The sequence below is a fragment of the Numenius arquata genome, chromosome 6 (assembly GCF_964106895.1).
Source record: "Numenius arquata chromosome 6, bNumArq3.hap1.1, whole genome shotgun sequence".
NCBI lineage: Eukaryota > Metazoa > Chordata > Aves > Charadriiformes > Scolopacidae > Numenius > Numenius arquata.
The window spans coordinates 41924778-41932965 of NC_133581.1; positions in this window are offsets into that span (position 1 = coordinate 41924778).

The window sequence follows — 8188 nt, forward strand, 5'->3', positions numbered from 1 at the left end:
ACCAACAGATGGCAGAAAGCATTTGAGGTAATGAGAGAAAGGATAACGATTGCTGATCTGCATAATAATCAGCTTGTGAACAGGTTTCATGTTTTTTTCTGTTTCCACTGGCTCAAAGATTGCACTGTCAGACAACCGGGCACCTTCTTTTGAGTTAAAGAAATAGTAATGGAGAAACCCATTTCTTCCAGCTACTGTTAAGATTTCTGAAGGTACATGTACTCTCCACCACTGACAGATTAAGTTTTTATCTAGAGAGTCAGAGATTGTTCATTCCTAGTGCTCTGGGCACATTCAGTCCTCTTGTGATCAAGACCTCTAGCCAACCAATGTGTTCAGAAATGCTTTCTCTTTTCTGGGACAATTTTCCCCAGCTCTACCACAGGGCAGGAAGATCCTTGACCCCCTTGGGCCAGCATCATCTTTGCACAGTGCAATGCCTACTCTGAGAAAATGACTTTTCACTTCCATGTGTTTTGGAGTTCTTCAACCCAATTCTGCTGCTTTGCACATTGAGACAGCCACACCGTTGCCACATAAAAGTCTACACCAACTATTCTGGAGTCCTTGCAGGAAGAAGTCTTCTCTGACATACTCAAGAGCAGTGTTACTGGAGTTATACCTCACTGGTTTCCTATGCTATGTATCACCTGTAATAGTGATTTTTACTGTTTGAAATCTGTATGCATTTAGACTGTTTCCATTAGTAACTGTCCCTATATGAAACAAGTCATGTAACACTCATCCAAAAGTCATCTTGGTGCCATTCACTGTGAATTTTGGCAAAGGATTTGAGTTGAAGAACTTTTTGAAAAAGTAGCCTTACACATGTGCAATAGGTGCTAATGCTGGACTGTTCTCCATTTATTTCCCAGGTGGGCTGGTAGACACAGTGGACAGGTTTCCATCACACCCCTTTATTTGGTGAAATCCCACTATTTGTTTAAGATGTAGATGGAGTTTTTTGAAATTTGCACTTGATTTCAGAGAGTAGTAAATGCAGATGATTTCCCTGAGAATCCTTTCTTTTTACCCTGGGTGCTGATAATACAGCAGCCTCCTGCCAATTCTCTGGAAGGATGATGTTGATCATAATCTCATCTGTATCATGCACATCCATGCACTTGTTGCTAGTAATTTTAGTGTCTGAATCTTACAAGGCAGTCACTATCTACTCCTGTCAGTGTGTTGCAGCTGTATAATCTGGAGGAAAGGGAGGATTTTCACTTTTGAGCTTATACTCTAAAGCACAAGGCTTTACTATCAAATCTTGATGCTCTGCTACAGACATTGCTGTTGGTTACAGGATTTTCCTGTCTTTAGCCTGGTTTCTAAGGAAACAACGCCTGGGCATCTGAGCTCATGCACATTTGTTGTATCTTTTTTTTTTTTCCCCCCTGTGTTTTCTGTCTACAATTTCTGAACCTATTTGCCAAGTGCAGTTTTATTTGACACATGCATTGTAAAGATACTGACTTCCTATAAGTTCCCTGAAAATAAGTGATGGGGAGTGGCTTTTATTTGTGCTCCATAGACAACACCCATGGTGTATGCTCAAAGTTTGAGATACTAGAGAATCCATGTGAAAGAAAAATCGGGGAGGCTGTCGCCAGAGGAAAAACTTAACCTGATGCTGGGGCTTTTTAGATACATGCAAGTCCAAATGCTAATTCATATCACAGTCATCTTCTCTAATTTGAATTCTGAAACTGTTTGTGAAAACTAGTCACAGTAGTTGCTGTGGGGAAAAGCAAAAAAAAAAAGTTCTTTGTATTTTTCAGAAGCTACTTACAACTGTCCTAATTTAGCACCAGGCTATCCTTGTAGGTGCCTGTGAGACACTTGTTAACATGTTCTGTTTATTTTCTGGGTAGAGAATGGCTGAACCATTTCCTGGGTTAGAGCGACCAATGTTTCTAAAGAGACATGGGAGCTTTTAGCCATTCTGTTGAACAGGTGACCCCTGATTAAGTTGGGTCTTGCCCAGAAGCCTTGCAGGGAGGGAGAAGAGCCTGAGGCAGAGATTTCGCGTGCATCTGAGCTGGCACTCATTTCTTCTGGCTTGTGGATGACACTAGTGTGCAATAAGACCTGACAAGGAATGTGTAGGGAGGGGAAGAGGTGAGAAAAGAGAGAAGGACTGGGTGATGGTGAGCTATTTAATTTACTGTATCTCAGGCTGCTGAGAGTTTGGATACGTAAAGATAACGTGTATTCCTAAGGCAGCATCTCTCTTGGTGGAAACAATAACCATGACAAATGGTAGTCAACTGCGAGACTGTGTGTATCCTGACAGCAGCATGCTGGGTGAAAAACAGACTTCTTGGAACTGATTGGAGTGTAAGTAAAAACAAGTGTGCGGGGGGGAGGTTGTTTTTGTTTTTTATGTTTCTCCCAAAGAGCACTGTCTGTTAATACTTCTTGTTTCTTTGCTGTTACCCAGAGACCTGCCTGGTGTTAACTGATTCCAGGGTAATCAGCAGACTTCAAGGTGCAGTATTGCTGCAGCGTTGACGATTCTCTGCCATGGGAGATTAGGGCACGCTGCGGCAGGACTGCTTCTTTGAGTCTGCACAGGCCACCTGGAAGATGGTAACAGCACAGGCTGCTGGTAAAGGGCAGAGCTCTGTTTCAGGCAGCAGGGATTGGGGAGAGGTGCCCCTGGTTCTCAAAGGGAACTTCTTTAGCTGGATTAGGGGTATGTGTATGTGGGGAAAGGAGGCTTTCCAGGATCTGGGATCTGTGCTGTGTCCATCTCCCCCCACCCCATTAACCTTTCCAAAAGACAGTTACATTTGTTGGCTGGTAGAGCTGAGTTCCTTCACTGCTGTCTGAGGGTAATGCTGCTGAGCTTGGTTCCTCCTGAGGGAGGCTGAGCAGGACTGCTCCTACCGCTGAATTCCCAGGGACCATAAGTACATCAAGGCTGTCACACTAGTGACAATGCTTCACAAGATGTACTGGAGCTTCTACGTCAACCTTTTGAGTCAAGGAATGGAGAGTGAGGGTTTATTTTGGGGACAAGTAGAAATGCCTCTAGAGTACAGAAACAAAAGCAGAGGGGCTTTAACGTTTTTAAGGGCATCCCCCTCCATAAGTTTCCTTGAAAGTGTTCTGAAGGCTGCTGTGCAGTGTAACGTCACTTAAAGCCCATACAGGACCAAAAATGCTGCTCTTTAACAGGTGAAACAGATGCTCAAATGAATGAGGATGCGTTGCTTAAGGCAGTGTGTTCAATGAAGCAGTATCCAGAACTGTTCCTGCTGGCTCAAGCGAGGCTAAGCTTAGAAGCCACTGAGCTGCTGTTAATAGTTTATCACAGTTATTTTCTCTCTGCTGTTGTCCTGGCTTTGACTTCTGGCTTTGGTCCACCTGGTAACGCTGTGCACCTCCTATGAAAGATGCCCAGTGCAGTCTTTTTTGTTAGACAGCGGAGAGGTGTGGGGGTTTATGTTCAAAAGCAGTTATTTGTTATTCATTACAGTATACCTAAAAGCTTTCTCTGGCCTTAGTCTCTTGCAAATGAACGTAACCAAAAGGAGCAAGAGGGATTAGAGAATAGGTAACTTGCGTTTCTACATGTCTGTCTGATGCTTATTTGCACATGCTTATCTAGAGCACTGCTGAGCAGTTGTGTTTGCTGCTTCTGCAACTGGTGAGAAATAAATACAAAATATTTTTATTAATATTCCATTTTATAGGAAATGTCAATATTTTATTAATATTTATTATTCAGAAATAAATGGCAGGGGTTTTATTCTTTATCCAGTACACCTGTTTCCACTTTCTTCCCTCCCTCCTTCTATGGAAACCCTCAGCAATGCCACTTTTTGAAGGCTTCAGAGAGTCAACTAGAGCAAAAGCATTGCCAGTGACTTCACAAAAAATAGTGGCTGGCACATGGCATCTCTAATTCCTTGTAGCGCTTAACTAGTCTGAGAATGCTGAGCTATTCATTAGCGCACATAACAACAGTACTGTGTGGTACTTCAAAGAGGGAATTTAAACTCTAACGGTCCTACTGAGATATTTTATTGCTTTCGGCTTGAGGCCCTTTCTTCCTAGTGAAGATGTTTGGCTTCATAGGTGCTGGTTGCTTTATTTACAGATGGCATGCTTTTAATTTATCTTTAAAGGGACTCTTTCATAGCAGCCCCAGCTCTAGAGTGAATCTGAGTGTGTTTTGTGTGTGATGTGGTGGGTAATTCCAAGAGAGAGGACTGGATACTTGGTAGACACTAATCCTTCTCTTTAATAAGAGCTAGAAGGCATTGCAAGCACGAATGGTCTAAGTTTTTGGGTCTCCCCCACAAAATGTTCCACTCTGCTGTACATCCTGACTCCTGGACAGGCCACGGTGAGGGAGGACACTTTGTAAGCCTCTCAGTGCTCAGAAGCTCTAGATAAGCGCTAAGGGCTGCAGAATAGGGATGATACAGTTAGTGTATAAGCAGCAGATTAAGCTGAGATGGCTGAACTGATTAGGATCCCCAGCTGTTCTCTCCCTCCCCAAAGTTGTTGCCTTGCAGTGGTGTTGGCTGGGGAGGATCTGAGTAGATGAGAAAAATCAATGCTCAGACTCTTAGAGAACAACTTTTAATTTCTTCTTGAGCCAGCCTGAACAGCTCTACTAAATAGGAAAGAGGATCTGGTGGTGAGGAGCATCTTAGCTCTTGATAGTTTACAGGAGATCGTGAAAAACACACCATGAAGTTAACTTTGATACATGATGGTGGTAGAGGAGCTGCTATGCCTCTTTACCAGTTGATCCTGCAATAGGGATGCTGCTCCCCAGTTGAGGGAGACATAGTGGGTGGTTGCAGGAAGGGGAAGGGGATTTCTTCATAACTAGCACAGTCTAATCTGCCATGAGAAATGCCACAATTCTAGTTTTTGTTCAGCAGAACTCTGTTTCCTGCTCTTAGTTACTGGGCTGACCAAAGGAAAAGTTAGAGTTAGGAGTCTATTTTGAAGTATTGATAACTTTTTTTTTTTCCCTCCCCCTCTTTTTTCAGTGTGACACTGAGTGAAGGACTCTTCGTGCAGTCAACACCTTTTTCTCAAAATTGATGCAAATTAGAACCAAATAAAATAGCTCATGATAAGTTGCTACTTGCTTAAGGCTTTTATTTTTTGAAGGTGTAAGAAACTTAGTACATCTTCCTGGATCTGATACTTTGCCTTTGAGTCACGTAATGATATGATACGGTAAAATGGGAAGAATGATACCTGTGGCAGATGGCGGTGTGGTTATTTCAGGCTCTCAGAGGAAATGGGAACTTAAGACAAGAGTATTTCTGAGTCAGAAAAAGCTCCATCACCATGTATACGAAGGGGACAGGGAGAGGAAGGCTCCCAAAGGAAGTGCATTGGAGGTTTTCTGTCCTCTGCCTGGATTGCTGCCAGAACTGGTGATGGAATGAGTTCAGTGACAGATTAAAGTTACACTAATCCAGATAATCCAGAAATGTGAGACTCCCAATCATGCATGAGGAGACAAGAAAATTAGACTGTTGCCATTTTAAAAACGAAAATACTCTTTCCTAATGTTCCACTGGGACTATCACGTTGCAATCCAGCGACCTCGCTGTGAGCACCTAGTCCGTCTTTGGTGGTTCTTGCTGCTCTTGCATCATGTCTTCATTTGTCTAGGGACAACTCACCTATTCTGGGTTTAATAGACTAACGCAGCTGCTCCCTTAGGTGTATGGCACGTTTTCACTTTAATCTAGATGTGCATAAGTCTTTGAAAATTGTTATTTATAAAAGCAGCACCTACAGTAATTATCTAACTGCCCTAAGCTACAGGCGTGGGAATTCAGGGTGGAGATACATTGCTTGGGCACTATCAAACAATTACTGTCGTACCATCTCAGCATGGACTGAATCTTCCCAGTGCCCTGAGGAAGGCAGTGATTCCATGGAGGGCTTTGTTTCATCATTTAAAATGTGTTGTGCTTGCAATAATGTTGGTCTGTACTGGGATGCCACACCAGCTGAGCTTCCTTTCCCTGCCCAAAAGACAAGCTTGTGGCCAGTTTTTCCTGCTTTTCTTTTCACTTGAGCTTATGTTTATCCTCTCCTTGTGGTGTTTTTCTGTATTGCAGCAGAGCATCGTCTTGCCTATTCTGAGACATCTCATGATTGTCTTTTTTTTTGGTCTTTTTTAATCTGTCCAGTAAAACTATTCTGTTTCACACACAGAACAGTTTGGGCTTCAATCTGGGATGATGCTACAGGTGAAATGCAATTGGAGTGAGTCAAAATAAAGGAGGGGGGGGATTCTGCTCTGAGGATTGGGCATGCTGGAACTGAACCACTTTGTGCATATACAAGAAATAGCACGGAGTGCTTCACTTGCAATTGTGTGAGTTTATTTGGCAATCTGCCCCTGGTTTCCCTTGTTATAAAAAATATCTGCTGCACTTCCACCAAAACTCTGAGCACAAGTGGTTGACTTCCATTTGACTCTTGAGTACAAACAAGAACAACATCACTGTGGGCGTAGCTTATAGATTTTCCCCTGGGAAAAGACTGCCACCATAGAGAGGTAGACTACGCATTTCTGCTGTTAACTTTCATAAAATAGGAATAACTAGACAAGCGAAAATTGCAGGAAAGCAGTGAAAGACCATAGTGTTCCTGCACGTGTGTTTAGATGTTGCAGCTCAGGTAGGACGGGCAAGCTCCTGAGGCAGAAGGCCTCAAGGCCTTCAAGCAATCTTGCCATTCAGAGAGCAGGCCTGTAATACCAGGAGACCAAGAAACCTTGACACTTAAAAAATGAAGTTCTTTTGCTTCTGTTTTGGGCCTCCAGTATTTGTTACATTTTTTTTTTTTTCTATAGCAGAGAAGGACAGAAGCTACTCTCCAAGTCCCTCAGGCCTCGCAGCTTCATGCCTGTTTCTGTGGAACTGATACCCTCTGCCTTTTCCAAAAAAGAAAAGTTAATGCCACTCCTTGACTAAAGCGGTGCCATTTTTTCCCCCTAATGAGCCCCTGCCAAATGCTGTATCTGAAAACAATCTTTATTGTGTGCAAATTTTCCTCTGCAGTTTACAAGCTGATTGATCCCCAGTGGGTCAAGGGGAGAGTGCCAGGAAAGCAAAGAATTCGCTTCTGCCTTTTCAAGACTAATCCTGAAACGCAAGTGATCGCGTGCTGGCAAGTGTTTCTGTACGTTCCTGAGAAGTATGAGTATAATCCAATACAGCTGTTGTGCGAGCACGTCCCTTCCTCTCCTCCGGCACCAGATCGGGCCCCTGGGTTTTGAAGACCTGTATCAGAAATCTCCACACCTGGTCGTACGAAATGTTTCTGCTTTCAATGAAACTCAGCAAGACCCAATACTCTGTGTTAGTATTATTGCCTCTTGCGCTACGGAGGGTCCTGTTAAAACTTTGGTCAAGTGTAGAGCACTCAGTTTGGCTTCCCCTGAACGGCAGCAAAGCAGAAGGAGGTGCTTGGAAAAAGGAGCTTCACCTTTGTTTTGTTGGGGGCAGTGTAGATCCTCAGTCTTCATCTGGTGTCGGGACAGTGCTAGAAGCGAGTGTTGTTCTGTCTGCTGTAGACTTTGTCCCAAATGAGATTGATTTGCAAAGAGAAATGAGGGTGGGGGAAGAGAGGGGAAAAAAATAACCCGGTGCAAACACAAATGGTCTGCGTGTGCTGTTGCGCCAGGATGTGTTTGACAGTTCTGTGGAAATTTTCTTCTTCCTTTCCTAAAAGAGAGGAAAGGGGTGAAATATCCCTTGTTTTCCTTTTAATTTAGCCATGTTTTTTAAATTAAAAGAGAGATTTGGAAAGTCTAACGGCTTTTTCAACCCCTACTATAACAATTCAAGCTGCTCACAAAGCTTACAGGCTTCTCTACCTCTCCAGTGCTGTTTTTCCAGCGATGGAGAAATCTATAGTTCTGGCCCTGTGGCATTTTTTAACAGGCGGTAGGGATGTTAATGCTAGAATCTTGGCGACTTTCCAACCAGAGTAATTACATTCTGCCGACCTGAAATTCTTCCTGCTTCTACACAAGGTCACTTTAGGCACTGCTGGAGCCGGGGCTACAACCCGGTGCCCTGCTTTGCCCTCCCCTCTGTCCCCATGGTCTATCCTCCAGTCACCCTCTTCTCAAAGGAACAGAGGGTTCCTTGCTCACTCTAAGGTACCCAGTGCCCCGTAAAAATTGAGC